This window comes from Alligator mississippiensis, chromosome 7 (genome assembly GCF_030867095.1).
Source record: "Alligator mississippiensis isolate rAllMis1 chromosome 7, rAllMis1, whole genome shotgun sequence".
Lineage (NCBI taxonomy): Eukaryota > Metazoa > Chordata > Crocodylia > Alligatoridae > Alligator > Alligator mississippiensis.
In genome coordinates, this window is record NC_081830.1 from 35,820,736 (window position 1) to 35,839,133 (window position 18,398).

Consider the following 18,398-nt stretch of genomic DNA (forward strand, 5'->3'; position numbering starts at 1 on the left):
TTTGGTGAGGTGGGAGAATCCCATCAGGATAAAGCTGGTCATGCTTCAGTTTTTCTACATGCTCAGTCAGAAGAGGGACCCAGGCAGAAGTTCATTCAGTAGGAAGAAATGATTGGAACGTGAGGTGGTCTAAATCCAGGTCCAGTGTAGAGTGGCTCAGCTAATCTGAAATCTCTGATCAGCTGCTTTCTTGTGGGAAGACATATGATGATACCTGGACAACAAAGAGGAAATAAATCAAAACACGAGTAGTGTTCTCCCCATTAAACACAAAAACACATATTTGCTAGGATACAGTTGTCTGGGATCTCTTAAGTCACTGATATCTGGATTTATGCATTCCTCTGCACAGGAAGGATGAGGATTTTTTTTCCGAATTAACTAAAGATACACATTAAAAGTGCATTAGTGTTTCCCTTTTGACAAAATATAAGTGGAGATCCATGATTCTAGGCGGGGCTAATTCAGAATATTTTCATAGGCATTTTTACATGTATTTTTCACAAAATGGAAATTCTCAATTGCATTTTCTTCAAAAAAAAGGTGATTTTTCTTATCAGATTTTCTGGGGAATAAACCAACAAACCCCTCAACTTTGAAAGTTGTTGACCATCAGGATACTTGGAAATCCAAGGAAACTCTAAATATTTATTTTTGTTGGAAATGATGTATTTGTCATTGGTTCTTTGAAATTCTTTGTAGAATTTTAATATATTTTTTATAAGTTGTATTAAAGTTGTAGATTCACAGAATACTGTGCATATTCCTACCACCAGATGGCAACAGGAAGCCACAGAGCATTAAGGTCTACTCAAACATGAGGTAGATCATATGTAGGAAAAATCCTGGGTCACAGCTGTATCACCAGGTGTGAAGGTTGTGGGGAGGAAGAGGAGGGGGAAATGAAAAATGTGTAGCCAAAGTTGCATTTTGCATTTCTTTTACAGCTTGTAAATCACATTCAGTGTGTGTATTTATCATGATGGAGAATTTAAAAATGTTCAAAATGAACTGATCCATTAAACAAATGATTATTGCCTATTAAAAATGAGTTTGAACCTTCTCAGTCCCTGGGACAGTATGATGAGGACCCATTCATTACAGGCATAAAGGTTTGTAGAGCTATGAAGTGAAATGAGAACATCCCAGCGGTCAGTCCTCATCAAACATTAACTTTCAAATGGAACTTATTCACCACCATTCATTTTTGCCTTTGAAAATCATCCCTTCAAAATATGGGATAAAATTTGTGTCCAAATAAATTCATAGCATTTCCCCACAATGAGGAAGGCCTTGTTTTGATGTGATGTTTATCTCAAAGTGTGCTCAGAGTCCACAAGTCCCAGTTTCTGCTGTCTATTAGGAAAGGGCTATTATCTCTTGTTTTACAGATATAAAATTAAAACACAGATTGGCTAAACAACATGACTTTTGAAGATATTTAGGTGGATAAGGAATCAGGCAGGCATATATTAAAAAAACACATAGGCAAGGTTTAACTTGGATTAACATTTTACTATGTTCCCCTCACTTGAAAATCCTGCCAAAATTTTTGTAACATGCTGAAAGTTCTGGAGCTTGTCGAGTTTGTATTTGAACATCGGAGAGAGGTTGCTTCAAGGTGGGTGCAGGCTACATTTATCCAATGTATATGTTTTTTTTAAATGAGGGCTGTTGAGATCATTTATTTATATGTCTTATAGTTTATTTGTGCCTTACAACTTACTTACTACAGCCCATTTGCTTACATAAGGTAGGCAAGTATCTTCACTGGCTGGCTTTATTGCATGCATACCAGCCTCCTGCTTCTTTACTATTCCTTCCATCCGGGAAGAGCACACAAACCAACTGCAGATGCTTCCTCAGCCTAATGAAGCGTGTTTAAAGCCACAAGCTTGCTAAGAAGAATATTTCCAACTATTTGAGTTGGTTTAATAAAAGATATTACATTGACCCAAAGAACCTTGTCTGAAAGTAAACTAGATATTCTGGACATTTTGTACAGTGCTCTAGGGGGCGCTTTAATTAGAGCAGCTCTGAGAGCCACTCTAAAGCACCTGTAGCATCAGCATCCCCACACTTGAAACTCAACTAAAGGCCCCACCACCATTTTGAAGCACAGGGACACTAATAAATGAGATGTGAAGGCTGCTGGAGCATGCTAATTAACGGAGTATGCGCTTACACCCTGTAATTAGAAAACGTCAGAGCAGCCTCCCTGCATATCTACAAGCACCCTTGGCTGCCATTGGAATCTATTGCTTTGGTTCATGATAATCCCAGCAATTATAACAACCTACTGCTTATGGTATTTGCAACTGAAAGATTTATCTTTTAGCTTGAGTGGGGAAGATTTATATTTTGGGGGATGAATATTACAAATTCAAGACCTGTTGGTAATGGTGACATACCTGTGATCACATGAGCACCAAATGCCATCCTATTGTAGCGTTTTTGGCCATGCTAACTTTTAACACTTTCAAGCAGGCTGATCTGCACTGATATCAAAATGGAACTACTTGGGACATAGAACAGCTTGGCTCTCTTCATCCTTCTGCCACTTATTTTCTGTGTAATCTTAGACAAAATTATTTCACTTTGGGTTCTCGTTTGCCTGTCATTGCCAACCTTTTAATGAAAAGCCCTTTAAAGCAAAGGATTTTTCAGGAGTGTCTTGAAACAGGACCATGCACAATGACAGGACTGGATCCAGGAGGGGATGCAGTGCCATTGTTGCACCTACCTTCTGGTTTAAACTGGCCCATTGGAGCCTATGGAGATTTATTTTTTTTAGTTCTCTTCTTCCTCCCCTCCTCTTCCCTGCTCCCCACCCCCAACTCCTCCACTTAGCACTGTTCCTGTCTGCCTGAGCCAGGCTGCAGGTGGTCTGAGCTCAGATAGGAACAAGGAAAGCAGAAGTGGGAATGGTCAGGAGGGATCCCCTTCCCTGCTCCTGCTCCAGGGAGAAGAGCAGGGAGAGGAAAACTACTCTTCTGCCCTGCTGTTGCCACTGTCTTCATCCCAAGATGAACCCATCCCCAGTGCAGCCTGGCCAAGGCAAGCAGAAATACCTCTTGTGCTTCTTCCACCCCTAGGAAAGTTGGGAAAGCAACAGCAGTAGAGAGAATAGAAGGGAAGGGAAGGGAAGGGAAGGGAAGGGAAGGGAAGGGAAGGGAAGGGAAGGGAAGAAGAGGCAAGATTTGCTCCTTTTTTAGGGACTTAAAAAGTCTGCCTGCACTGGTGGGGGCAGAGGAGGCTGAGAGCAAGGAGTGCAGCCACCCCTGCAGTGTATGTGGCAGCTGCCTCACTCCCCCACCACCCCGCTTTGGGAAATCCTGAATCTGCCCCTGCACAATGAGACCTTGCTCTCAGCTAGGGACTCTGAGCATATTATGAAGGAAGGAAAGGTATGAGGGAGGGAGGGACCTGGTCTACCCACAAATCACTCTTCTACCTCCCCAATCACCTCCTCTATCTTCCTTCAGTCCATCCGCCCCCAGATCACTGCCTGGCATGCCCTTCAGCTCAAGAAAGGTGGAGGCACCAGTGGGGATGTTCTGTGCACCCAGGTCCAACCCTCACCATGCCCTGCTGGGAGGAGGGGTTGACAGGGCAAGGAAGTGCCAGGTAGCTGTGGGGCCTAGAGGTGCATTGGATCTGGGTGTTTGGGGGCCGCATGGGCTGCAGGAAGGGGGAACTCTCCACCCCGCCCCCCACTTCTGCCACAACTACTCTTGGTCTGACAGGGCAATGGGTGACAGGACAGTGATTTAGCGGTGGAGGGGCCAATCAGAGCAGTAGAGGGCAAATCTGTGGGACAGTGGGTTATTATGGAGGGAGAAGTCTGAGCCATGTGTCAGGACCCTCCTCTTCCTCCTCATAGTCTATACTGTGGCTAGAGAGCTGGGTAGCAGGGCAGGCGTGGAACAGATTTGCAGCCCTTAGCTATGCCCCTGCTTGCCAAACCTCTAGCATGAAATCTCACCCTTTGTTCCACATATAGGGACACCAGGATCTCTGTACACTCTCAAATATAATGTATATGGAATGATAATCATTTATCCAAGTGAGTTTTTGAGGGATGAAATTCCTCTAAAAGACACAGATTCAGGTGAAAAACACTTTTTTCTCCCAGTCAAAAACTAAGCATTACCATTTCTTTCCCTTTTTTAACTAGAGGTCATTAGGATTCAACTCTACAGGTGTAGGATGTTAAAGCTCTTTGGTTAATGCTTAGTGCTTCCACACATTTCATTAATGTGCAGCAATAAATTCAGGAGTTTAATGCTCCAGAGTTTAGAATTAGTTGAGAACTGCCCTTGGAGTTGAACTTCCAAGCATCGCAGAACTGGAGGCACACATCGCGTACCACCAGACGGGCGGAACGGGCAGGAGATGTATCCGGGGACACCTTTCACTAAAGGGAGAAGAAGGAGCTTCCGAAGTCGGAGCCCTAGAAGGGAAAGAAGTATGTCTTCACCCCGCGGCATTCGGGTGTATTATGAGCGACGAGCGGGTCCTGTACAGGCCCCTCGATACTGTGACCCTCGCCGAAGTTGACCCGGCGAGCGCAGTAAGCCCGACCCCCACACGGGAGTGTGTCCGTTGCTCGCGGTGTGCCCGGGAGATGGGAGAGCCGATGCCGATCGGCTGGCTTTCTCCTTGCATGGTGGTACCTAGACTGAGGGGTCACGATTGTCCGTCCGAGCTCCGCGAAGACCCAGAGACGGAGGACCGCGCCGTAGATGAGAGAGTGGTTCTACAGTGCAACAAGGGGGGAGAATTAAATGCAACTTTTCAGACTATGACAGATCTGATGAATAAAACTTTAAGTTTGAAGACCCAGCTGCGTATGGCCTTTCGGGCGGTCGGAGAAGCGGCTGAGAAAGGGGATCTTAAAATGCCCCGACAAGATGGCGCCGAGCAGAGGGAAAACCGCGTGGAGAAGCTGGAAGAGAGGGATGGAGCTTCAGAAGAACCCACGAGGGTTCGGCCGGTGACTCCACCCAGCGACGTAGCATCGATTCTGCTGACCACGCCCCTCTGCCGAAGGGAGGGGGAGTCAAGCGGAGGAGTGCATCCGCCCCTCCCGCCTGAAACAGCAACAACCCCCACTGTAACAATGACTACAGCTCCGACAGAAACAGCAACAGCAACGACAACTCGCGAAGAAATTGATCAGCCTGCAGCATCAAGCAGCCCAGTCATCGGTCCGCAGAGTGCAGTTCATGCTACTACCTATTACGCTCGTTCCAGAGCTGAACTGCAGAATTTGTGTAGAGAATCCAGGATCCGACCTGAAGAAACTCTGGCTGTGTGGTTGGGACGTCTGGTCGTGGAGCTTGGGTCCGACCTCCTGGACCAGGAAGAAGCAAGCTTCTTGGTGAGACAAGCTTCATGGAGTAGGGGACATGTCACTGACATCGACATGGTGGCGTTTAGTGTCCACTGGCCTATTCCAATTCCAGCGCTTGTGGCAGGAGTGATCGAACAGAAGGCCCACGCATGGCATGACGGACGACCAGAGCACACCAGTGCAGAACAGCTTGTACTGGCTATTATCGGAGTTTAGTATTGTGCCTGGAACCCAAGAGTATGTACGCTGGGACTGACACCGCTCCAGCGAATGCGACCGTGGCCTCATCGTCACCTGCAAGACCCTGGAACCGTTCCAGTGACCCTCAACAGCATAGATAGTTGTCTTAAGGTCCATGGGCAAAGAAACATCGTGGTTTTGTGAATTGTGCTTAAACCAATGGTCGATCATCCTGTGAGTAGTCTCCTTCATCAGTTGCCAAGACTGCGCATCCTAATGGAGCCAAGACTATCCAGTGATCGGGAGTGTCAACGTCCAGCTGAGACTCAGAACACAAAACACCGCGAATCCGAGTGTCCAGTATCACGCCAGAGAACGCAAGAGGAGCAATACATGTTTGGATTCCTCCTGCAGCGTTCTGGACTTAATAAGCGACAGCTTCAGATTTTGGGGGACGCGGGACAATGGCAGCTAGCCTACGAGTTAGGTTTTCATTATCTAGGAGAAGGTGACGACAACTCCTCGATGATTTCATCGAGTTGCTGAGTGTGAAGAGAAAGAGCTGTCCAGTATAGAATCGTGTTTACATATTTGTATTTAATAGTGATGATAAGTTTAATCGACTGCATTATCGTGCAGTCCTGTGTGATTTTGTAAATAGTAGTGAAATAACCATTTTAAGAGAGTTTTTTTACAGATCAGGGATTCGGAGTGCGTGGTGGAGAGAGGCCCCGAGAGGGACAACATCACCGAAAGGAGCGAAGGCCTGACGCGCGATTCCACCATGACGCCCACTGAAGCCCTGATCATCCAGTTTTTTGTTATGGATGTAATTTTATGTATATGTGTGTGTCCTGGCTATTATTTGATTCGATCCCTTGAGGACGAACTTTTATTGTTTGCGAATTTTGTTTTTGCTCGTTTAGTTTCATGAACCGTTGACAGAGCTATTAATAACCCGGATGATGGATTTGAAGTATAATGCTATTGTGCCTTCAGCAAGGGGGGATGTCATGACTCAAAGTTCTGATTTTTTGTGTGTGCTTCGGCACCAGAATTATCCCCGTGGGATTGCAGCTTCTTTGCACGGTGGAGTTTTGCTGCACAGAGAACCCGCGTGCAAAGGAGAGAGTTCCCGCCACTTTGCAGCTGTCTTTGCAGGGTGCATTTTCTTTGCAACACAGAAATGCACAGTGCAAAGAGTTCCCGCTCTTCGTATGCAAATTTGTGTCCCGCTATTGGCTAGTGCTAAATTATTCCCACGTGGCGGCTAGCGATTGGCCTGCTAGCCATATAAGAGGCTTGAGCAGTTTCTGCCCAAGCCGAAGAGGACTCCACATCCATCTCGTGGGGACTCTGGGTGCGCGGCAGGGTCATCGAAGCCCTGTGTGTTACTCAGAGGAGTTTGGCGGCCTGATCCACCGCCCACCTCTTCCCGTCTTCGAGCGGTAACTTTCTATAAGACGTATCGACAAGTTTTCTATTTTGAGGCGCACTTGTCCTGGACATCCGGAGTTTGTCTGTGTGGAGCCTAGCAAACTCCACGTGATTGTTCATGTTTTCTGTTTGTAACTGCAACTCAAGCAAGTTTTCAGCCTGCACCGCGACCATCTCGGTGTAAGTAAACAATCTTAAAATCAACCGTTAAGTGTCTGTGCCTAATTCTAGCTTGGCCCCCACCCTCTCCGACCCGGCGTGCCCGGGCTGCCAGCCACAGCCCATGTGCAGCGCGACCAAGGGCCCGGGTTCACGCCTGGCCCTCACAGAAACAAATAGACATGATGGAATGTTTCAGACAATGATCCATCCAGAAGTCATCTACACTGGTCATATTTCTGGTAATACGGACATTGTGACAATCCTGGGTATGCACTATGACATAGTCTTTCAGGTGCCAATGTTTAAAGCTGGAGTACATATATGATGTCTCCTTTGGTGGAATAAGGAGTTTGTGATGATGATGAAATCATCTTCTGAATGCTCGGTCAGGAGCAGAATTTAATTTGAGTTGTCTTTCCCTACCACTTTCTTTCTGAGTATTTATTTCCATAGTTCAGACTCCCTGCCCACTTTAGCATTAAAACTTCAAGAAGAATTATCTTATCATCTTTAGGGACAGATGACAGGACGTGGTTGAGTTTCAAATAGAGTGTGCTCAGAGTGCAGAAGTCCCAGTTTCTTGTCCTGGTTCTACTACTCATGTGAGGGGTAAATTTAAGCATATGGCTTCTTGTTCTTGTATTTGCAAAACAGAAGTGCAATAAAGACCTTCCTTGTAAAAAGCTTTGACACCTACAAATGAAAGGCGCTACATAAGAGCAAGGTCGAATTGTTACAAGATCACCATGACTGTGAATCACAAGGTGTTAAATGTGCCCGTCATCTGTTAGGAAAAGGCTATTATCTCTGTTTTGCAGATATGAAATTAAAACACAGATTGATTCATGAACATGACTTTTAAAGATAGTATATGGCTAAGGAATCAGGCAGCCATCTATAGAAATAGCACATAGGAAAGGTTTAACTTGGGTTAACATTTTACAATGTTCCCCTAAATTGAAAATGTTGTAACTAAAAGAAGGATTTTTTTTCTGAGTGATATTTATAAAATAGATTTTTTAGTGAAATCCTCACTTTGAGTAGACAGTCATAGCTTACTCTCTCAATGGGTCACATGTCCCACTGGTGAAAATGGTGCTACTGTCATGGCCCTGCCTAGTTTGCTGCTCCTATTGATGGATCAGGGGATTTTTTCTGACAATCATTACTAGCCTCATTCAAAGAGAGAAAAAGAATAATGTTAGCTGTAATATGTAAGGCACAAAAGTATGATTCCAAAGAACTTAAATGAAGAGATTCATAACAAATTTCATAGAATCGTAAAAATGCAACATCTCACTTTTGAAGGAAGTGTTTACTGAACTTAACAGTGTTGCCAACATTGACTTTTTTTCACTGATTGTGAATCATACCAAACAAGAATTGTTCTTTAAACTTAGATAACATTTTTTAGAACAGGGTAATTAAATCAAAACTGACCTCTCACATCTTATGTCCGTGTTTTTCAGACTAGGCTATATACTCTCACACCATTTGGTGCTAAACTTTGGTCTGTGAGGAATGAAACCCATATGATCCTGATGACTTATCTTTGTGCAAGTGGGGCTCCTACTCACATGTGGAGAGCCTCTTCCGGTGCACTGGAAATCCATTGCTTTGAAGCAGCCTCCCTGAATCTGCTGGAGCATGGATATTTACATGCTCCAGCAGCCTAGTGTGTCCCATGTATCAGCATCGCAGCACATCTCTGCGCTGACAAAATGGCACTTTGAAATAAAACACATCTGATGAGCTTTAGTTCAAAGCACTCCACTACCATTTGTTCAGCACAGGGGCGTGCAGCAATGCTGATACACATGACATGTGGGCACCTTTAATTAGTGTAGCTCACTCATTAAAGTGCCCAGCGCCGCATCCGGAACCACATGTAAAAATGCCTGTGGTTTTCTTGCTTCAGTTTGCTTTGCATCTCTTTCTGAATTGGAAACATATCTTTGGTTCATTATTTATCATCCTTGCTGGAAGATGGTCCTTTGCCTTGACATGTTATCTGATTACAAACATTTTAAAGAAATAAGAAATCAAAAGTTAACAATGTAGTTACATCAAGCTTAATAAAGCCAAACTTGTAACCTCAAACGGGAAGAAGTAAGGAGTGAAAAACTTGGTATCTCCAGGGAAAGAAACAGAATGAAGTGAAAAGCCTGAGTTAAGGAAAGGGATTAGTGTTTTTTAATAAAATTCTACAGTTTACATTGGACATAAATTGATTAAAACAGTAAAATGGCCAAAGCAATAGGTGGCAGAATCCCGGAAATCCCCTCTCAAGGGAAGGACCCTCATCATTGAGATACAGAGTCATGTTTTTGGTTTCATTGCCTTAATGAAAGTTGCATTCTGGGCTCCCACGTGACCCAGCCTCACCAGCTTCATCACGAAGATGAGATATCACTAAGGTCACAAATAATCTTTTTTTAAACAGATCCAGCACCAGTACAGTAGCAACTGCATTTCATTTCTCTGTACAGTTAAAATAGTTGCAAACATAACTTTAATTACAACTGGTGCCATTTCTAAATCAGCCACACATTGGTAGGTTTTATAAGGTTCTGTCAGTTTTGATTATTTTATTTTTTTTTAGCAATGTTAGTCGATATAACTTCTCTCTCTCTCTCGCTCTCTCTCTCTCTCTCACCTTTTAAACTTTAATACGGGGCCTACCAAGTACATATGCTGAAAGTTCTGAAGCTTGATCTACACTGATATCAAAATGGAAGTACTTGGGACATAGAACAGCTTGGCTCTCTTCATCCTTCTGCCACCTGGTTTCTGTGTAATCTTAGAAAAAGTGCTTTCACTTTGGGTTCTCATTTGTCTGTCATGTCCACCTTTTAATGAAAAGCCCTTTAAAGGAAAGGATTTTTCAGGAGTGTCTTGATACAGGACCATGCACAATGACAGGACTGGATCCAGGAGGGGTGCAGTGCCATTGCTGCACCTACCTTCTGGTTTAAACTGGCCCATTGGAGCCTATGGGGCTGGGGTTTTTTTAGCCCTCTTCCTCCTCGCCTTCTCATCCTCGCTCCCCACCCCCAACTCCTCTACTTAGCACTGTTCCTGTCTGCCTCAGCATGTGGTCTGAGCTCAGCTGGGAACAGGGAAAGCAGCAGTGGGAATGGTCAGGAAGGATCCCCTTCCCTGTTCCTGCTCTGGGGAGATTTGGCAGGGAGGGGGAAACTACTCTCCTGCCCTGCTGTTGCCAATATCTTCATCCCCAGATGAGCCCATCCCCAGTGCAGCCTGGCCAAGGCAAGCAGAAATACCTCTTGTGCTTCTCCCACCCCTGGAAAAGTTGGGAAAGCAACAGCAGTAGGGAGAAGATAAGGGAAGGGAAGGAGAGGCAGGATTTTCCCCCTTTTTAGGGACTTAAAAAGTCTGCCTGCACTGGTGGGGGCAGGGGAGGCTGAGAGCAAGGAGTGCAGCCACCCCTGCAGTGTATGTGGCAGCTGCCTCACTCCCCCACCACCCCGCTTTGGGAAATCCTGAATCTGTCCCTGCACAATGAGACCCTGCTCTCAGCTAGGGACTCTGAGCATATTATGAAGGAAGGAAAGTTATGAGGGTGGGAGGGACCTGTTCTACTCACAAATCACTCTCCTACCTCCCCAGTCACCTCCTCTATCTTCCTTCAGTCCATCTGCCCCCAGATTATTGCCTGGCATGCCCTTCAGCTCAAAAGTGGTGGAGGCACCAGTGGGGATGTTTGTGCACCCAGGTCCAGCCCTCACCACGCCCTGCTGGGAGGAGAGGTTCACGGGATAAGGAAGTGCCAGATAGCTGTGGGGTGCACAGGTGGATTGGATCTGGGTGTATGGCAGCAGCATGGGCTGCAGGAAGGAGTACCTCCCCACACTTTTGCCACCACTACTCTTGGGCTGGCAGGACAATGGGTGGCAAGACAGTGGGGGGCAGGACAGTGATTTAGGTGGGGAGGGGCCAATCAGGGGAGTGAGGGAGCAAATCTGTGGGACAGTGGGGTATGATGGAGGGAGAAGTCCAAGCCATGTGTCAGGAACCTTCTCTTCCTCCTCACAGTCTATATCGTGACTAGAGACATGGGTAGCATGGAAAAAATGGAACAGATTTGCAGCCCCTAGCTGTGCCCCTGCTTGCCAAACCTCTAGCATGAAATGTCACCCTTTGTTCCACATAGAGGGACACCAGTATCAGTATTCGTTTATCCAAGTGACTTTTTCAGGGATGATATTCCTCAATACGACACAGATTCAGGTGGAAAATACTTTCTTCTCCCAATCAAAGTCTAAGCATTACCATTTATTTCCTTTTTTCAACTAGACGTCATTAGAATTCACCTCTACATGTATAGGATGTTAAATCTCTTTGGTTAATGCTCAGTGCTTCTAGACATTTCATTAATGTGCAGCAATACATTCAGGAGTTTAATGCTTCAGTGCTTATTGCTCCTTGGAAGTTCCCAGGCATGCCATTTATAGATGTGACTGGACAGCAGCACATAGAGCCAGGTCAGAACAGCCTGGGCTGACCAGAGGTTGAGGAGGGTAACCTCCCAGCCTGGTGCTGCTCCAACTGATCCAATTTGCTGTGGAGGGGAGGGCTGGTGCATGAAGGTGCTTCAGCATGGGGCTAGCCAGCAGTCAGTCTACACCCTGAAGCACTCTACACATGCGCAGCTGTGCAAGAAAAAACTTTGCATCACGGTAGTACTTGTGTTTACAAGTACTATCCAACTGGAAAGTTTATTAGTTTTGTGCACCCTAATACGGGAGCATGGGTAGAAGTTTAGCTCTATAGCAAGCATCTCATCTAGATGTGCACACTGAGTAGTCTCATGAGTCTGTATGAGAGATGTATTTCATTCCTCTGTTTTGTCTGTCTGCTAACATTTCGTATTACATTTTCACAATGCCAAAGATTTCCAGAATGTTTCAAGCATTTGAAAAAATATTTTACAGCATTTTAGGTTTCATGGAGTAAGGTCAAGTTAAATCATTTGGGGATATATTGAAGATAATGTTGAGGGAACAACTTCAGTTTACCTCAGGTACATATGAAATCAATATATTTTTGCTTTAAGTTTGAGTCAGTACAAAAAAATTGAACAGGATTTCAAAGACTGCACAGATTCTGGGGGATATATTTTGGAGACTGCAATATCCACTCCCAGCCTACATAGCAGATCTTGATGTGAGTAAAGTACATATTTTCTTTTTTTTTCCACCCTCAATTCATATTAACAGGATATAAAACAAAAAGAAAAAGAGAAGCTACCCAAGTTGGAAGGCTCTGAAAATTAGGAACTGTCTCTGTTGCCTTAAGGTTTAAATAATTGAATTCTTTACTTTCTCTGGATTTCTATGTACAAGAACAATTTACCCACCAAGTTTCTTAGGGCCTCCTTCACCATTTTGTTTCTCAGGCTATACACCAAGGGGTTGACCAACGGAGTCACAACTGTGTAAGAGACAGAGAGCACTTTGTGGAGATCACTCAGTGCTTGGGATTTTGGTAACATATAGACAAAAATCAAAGTCCCATAGAAGAGGGTCACCACAATGAGGTGAGACGAACAGGTGGAAAATGCCTTCTGCCTCCCAGTGGTGGAAGGGATTCTCAGGATGGTGGAGATAATGAAGGTGTAGGAACTTAAAGTCAAAAGAAATGGGAAAAGTGTGAAAATGAAGGCTAAGGTGAAAGTTGTAAGTTCCACTTGGTGAGCATCACTGCAGGAGAGTTTTACAATTGGGGAAGTGTCACAAATAAAATGATCAATCTCACTGGAACCACAAAAAGATAATTGTGAAATTAAAACTGCCATGATGGTACTTCCTAAAAGTCCACTTATCCATGACACCGCTGCTAGGAAAAGACAGAACCTGTCATTCATATGAGCTGCATAATGAAGAGGCTTACAAATTGCTAAGTATCGATCATAAGACATCACAGAAAGAAGGCAGCATTCAGTGGACACCAGGAAACCATAAATGACATATTGTACCATGCAAGCCCTAATGGAAATGCTCCTATTCCCAGTCACAAGACTGCCCAGCATCCTGGGGAGGATGGTGGAGGTGTAACAGGTCTCCAAGGTGGACAGGTTCCCCAGGAAGAAGTACATAGGGGTGTGCAGGTGCTGATCAGCTATGACCAGCACAACAATAAGGATGTTCCCAGCCATAGTCACAATGTAGATCACTAGAAAGAGCAAGAAGAGAGGAATGTCCAGTGCAGGATGATTCCGAAATCCAGAGAGGATGAATTCCATTATGGATGTTTGATTTCCACAGTTTGTGTCTGCCATGCTGTCTGTTGGGGGAAGAGGGGAAGGAGAAAATACCTGTTTGGTAAAGTCTGAAGCAGACACAGCCTATATATCAATGCAACAGAGGTACTCAAGACTTAAATGCATAAAAGATCTCAAGAGATTTGTATACCTGTTTCCCATTGTAAAAGAATGAGACTTCTTTGCTTACATGGGTGCTGATCTCTGACAGTAGATTTTGAAGGACTTGAACTTAGACTACTACATATACTTCAGAAGAGCTAAACAAAACTATTATAACCTTTTGACAACTAATTTTATGCTCCCCTCCCCTAAGTTAAAGGAAGCAAAAGGAAAAATTAAAAAAAAAAAATCAATAAAGTTTCTCTGGAAGTCATCAGTAAAATACAATCACTGGCCAAATCCAAAGTTGCCCATTGCTTACTGAAACCAGTGGCCACATGCTCAGCTCACAGAAATTGCTGTTGAAATCAATAGAGCAGATCTGTTGAAACCTTTATGAATTTAATGAAAGCATACAGATCAGATTTCCTACTGCAGATATTTTTGCATTACTGTTTCTTTAGTTGGTCAGATCTTCATCCAAAAGTGTTTATTAACACTTGCCGCTTTGCTCTTTTCCTTTCAATCAGTAAATACTTCTTCCAAATCCACACATCAGTTTTTATTCAATGTAGATCTATTTTTCCTTATTTTTTGAAGGATTTTGCTATTGCAATAGGGTTTTACCGTGGTTGGTGAATTACCTCCTTAGCAGTAAATTTTCACAAGTTTGACAATTTTTTCTGCAACCTGCAGCCCTTGGGAGTGGTCCTACCCATGGAGTCTTCTTATTGGGCCACCAAAGCCTGATATCAAGGGGTGGTCTCTTGCCAGACGGAGGTGGGTGGTGGGTGGGCAGGTCCTGTAGGAATGGGGAAGAATTCAAACATATGGGGGTGGCCAGGTCAGAATCACTGGCCTGCTCCAAAGTGAGGGGCATTCTTTTGGCCCACTACTCTAAAGACCCCAGACTTGCTTGAAGAGTTAGAAATTAGGTTTCCTAGGAAATTCACTGGGGTATTGGCTTTCCTATCTTCTACCTAGGTAGGAAACCTCCTTGCCCAAAACAACCTCACTTTCAAACTCCCATTCATTATATTCAGAAAGAAAAAAAAAATGTTTCTCTCTCTCCACTTTTCATTCCTTCTCCACTTTCACTCCTTTACCTCTTATCCAGGGGAGTCCCCACCCTTTTTATGGTCTGAAACCTCTCCTTGTCTGGCATGGGGGTGGGGATGCCGCTAGTAGTATATGGCTCTCCGCCCTTCAATGCAAATGTGACAGGTGGGCGGGACTTCACTCCACCCCCTTTCCCCTTTTATGGTGTGTGACGTCATCAGCCACACCCCCTGACCCCGGTCACGTGGTGCATGACATCAGCAACTCCGTCCCTGACCCCAGTCACGTGGTGCATGACATCAGCAACTCCGTCCCTGACCCCGGTCACATGGTGCGTGACATCAGCAACTCTGCCCCTGACCCCAATCACATGGTGCGTGACATCAGCAACTCCACCCCTGACCCCAAACACGTGGTGTATGACACCAACACCACATGGTTCATGACATCAGAAGGACAACCCAGGCAGACCCTCAAAGCCCAACCCCTCATGCTGCAAGATCCACCCTAGATCACATGGTGCTGTTATGGCCTATCAGGTCCCTGACCACTCTAACCCCCCTTACGCCGGAGCACAGGCGTGGCCTATGGGGTGGTAGGGTGGTGATGTGACCCCTCTAACAACCCGCCCCAACACCCCCAACCAATTGGCAGGGGTTTCAGAGGCCTCAGACCTCCCAAGAACAATCCTGAACCAATTGGAATGAGTACAGTGGGGGGGTGGGGTTTAGGCGGCAAACCTACTAGGTCTATCTGCTTTCCCAAACGACCCCTCTGTTTATCTGAGACCGTGCTAAGGCAAGCAAGGGCAGATATGGATTCTTTCACAACGCCTGTAGGCCCACTCACTACACCACCAAGACGGCCTTATAGAAAGCGTTACCGTAGAAATAGTTTTGAGGAGGAGACCCGACTCCTTGCCCAAAGACTCTTTGAGACGCCTGACCCTGTTGGGGAAAAGCCTGTGAACAGGCAATTGGAGGAGACCTAGGACCTCGAAGCAGACGTTGAGACTTTGGAAGATGGTATGTTTGTGCCTGAGCCTGCGTGCGAAGTAGAGGTCACTGCAGAGGAGAGACCGGTAAGAGACTTGGAGCATGAATGTGGGGGTATTTGGGTTGTGACGGTAGTGGTGGGGTTCACTTCATGGCACATGTGTGTTTGGAAGTAGCTAACTTAGTCCTTTATTTGAATTCCTTTGCAGCTAGATGAAGCCTTTTTAATGACACCAGAAAACCTCCTCACCAGTACACCAGAAGGAAGTGTATGCTTCTGCAGAGAACAAAGACCTGATGAGGCTGAAGAGTTAAGAAGTGAGCTCGGCATCGAATCTACACAAGCTCTTACATCACGTGAACGTAAAGTTTTCATGAAGTCTCTTGTTCGCATTTCCTTTTATGGCATAATGAAATACTGCTTGAGGCAGAGACTTTTTGACCTATGCTGGGGGTGCACATTTGACTTAGGGGGTCAAGAAGCCCACGAATGTATTACTTGGTTAGATGAAGACATAAATAAAATAATTCAGGATCTTTGCCAGGAAATGTGTCTTGATAGCATTTTCAATGCTGTTATAATCATAGGGTTTGCCAGGAACAGTCTCAGAATTACTGAGAAACACTTAATTCAGGTTAGACAGCTTTTAAATACTGTGTATTCTGCAGAAGATCCTAAGGCTGCCCTTCATGATTTGATCACTGAGGAAGATGAAACACTCATACCCCATATTGAATGCTTAATTGGTGCTAGAGATTATAAAACCCTGCTTAAGAGAAGGGATTAGCAAAACGAGTTTGGGGTGTACCTCTGTTGCTGTTCTGGGTGGGAGACTGGGGAATGTGAGGCTGTAAAACACAACAACAGTTTTCTACATCTAATGTATTTTAGCATTTGCTTTAGTGTCTTGGATATCTAATCACATACATATAGGGTTTTTTTGTAAAGATAAAACAATGAGACTTAACGGTCATTAGAAATGATAAAAATCCTTCTTAGGAGAAGGGGTAACAAAATAAACTAGTAAAATATTGTAAAAGTTTTAATGGAAATAAAGACTGAATTTAAAAACATATATTCTCACAGCTTTTGTATGGTATGGTTGGGGTGGGGTGGGGTGGGGGTCTTGTTATAAAGATAAAACAGACCTCAAAAAAAAAAAAAGATGACCATAAGTTATCTCTTACCAAAAGGCCTGCTGTAAAGATAAGGCCGACAAGGCATAATGGTCACTGGATATGATAAGAAACATTTCTTAGAAGAAATTTTAACAAAATAAACTAATAAAATATTATCAAAGTTTTTAAGGGAAATAAAGACTGAATTTAAAAAGATATATTCTCACATATTGTGTATGGTATAGGGGTGGCGGGGTTGTGTATCATAAAGATAAAAAAACAAGCGGCCTGGTGCGTCCAGATCGCCACATGTTTTAAGACTAAAAGGGAGTGGAGGTGTCTTTTAGTGCTGACTATTTTAATACAGTTATATTTTACTTTATACATACACTATTTTCCGGTCAACAATGCATAATGGTCACTGGATATGATAAGAAACACTTCTTAGAAGAAAGACTAACAAAATAAACTAATAAAATATTATCAAAGTTTTTAAGGGAAATAAAGACTGAATTTAAAAAGATATATTCTCACAGATTGTGTTATGGTATAGGGGTGATGGGGTGTGTGTTATAAAGATAAAAAAGAGGCCTGGTGTGTCCAGATCACCACATTTTTTAAGACTAAAGGGGGTGGGTTGTCTTTTAGTGCTGACTATTTTAATACAGTTATATTTTACTTTATACATGCACTATTTTCCTTAATCTATTATTTAATTTTTAATTCAGAGGTCTTACTTATTGTATCATTTCATTTATATTACAGAGAGCTTATCAGGTGGGGAAGCCCCAGGCCATTTTACCACAATAAGGTAAAAATTATTTTAAAAGGATTGGGTTATTTGTGGCAGTGTTGCTATAATCACACTAAGTTATAACAACTGTTTGTTTTCAAACAGAACCTCTTCTTCTAAAATAGAAAAGCAGAACAAGCACATACAGTCATGTTTTTACCCAGTAGTAAAAGGTAATTTTTCTGAAACTGTGTGTTTCCTGTGGGAGGAGAATCTGTGTGTAGGGGTTAAGCAAATTTTAAATTTACAGTGTGTGAGGAAAGTGAATTCTCAATGCTGAGATATAAATTTTATATTTCCTAAGTGATCACACGCACCACACCCAAAGAAGAGCAGGGACCTGGGCAGAGACCTCTAAAAGCACAGCCTGCAGATCATAACACCCAAGGATCAGAAGACGGATGGGACAAAACAGAAGGGTACGATTCCTCGGAGGAAAACAAGCCACATACCTCTGAGAAACTCACATGTAAAAAGACTAGGATTCACACCCCCAAAACAGGTGATCTGAACCCTGTGAATAAGAAACCCAGGACTGATTGCTTGCACAATTTACAAAAAGAGGAGAGTCTTTCTCCTTTTTTGAAAGATCATAATTATTGTGAAAAAAAAAAAGAGGGTGGGTTTTCAGGGTGGGTATAAACACCCTGTCTTGAAAGGTCATGATTACTGTGAAAAAAAGAAAGGGGTTTGGAGTGGTACACACAGGCGTATACGTCTCAGAAAGAGTGCGCAGAGCCCTTTGAAAGATCATGGTTATTGTGAAAAAAAGAGGGGGATTTGGAGTGGTACACGCAGGTGTATACATCTCAGAAAGAGTGTGCAGAGCGCTTTGAAAGATCATGATTACTACCAGCGCAAAAGGGTAAATTTTACTCAGAGAGGAGGTAGTCTGTGTAATTCGGACAGCAG

General features: G+C 44.0%; 1 long non-coding RNA gene across 1 annotated transcript; it reads left to right on the forward strand.

Annotated features, from left to right (window-relative positions):
* Positions 1 to 17,455: 17,455 nt before the first annotated feature.
* LOC132251714 (uncharacterized) lies at positions 17,456 to 18,047 on the forward strand. Its single transcript, XR_009463651.1, has 3 exons — positions 17,456 to 17,504; positions 17,592 to 17,659; positions 17,791 to 18,047. It is a non-coding gene; the product is annotated as an uncharacterized LOC132251714 (long non-coding RNA).
* Positions 18,048 to 18,398: the final 351 nt, after the last annotated feature.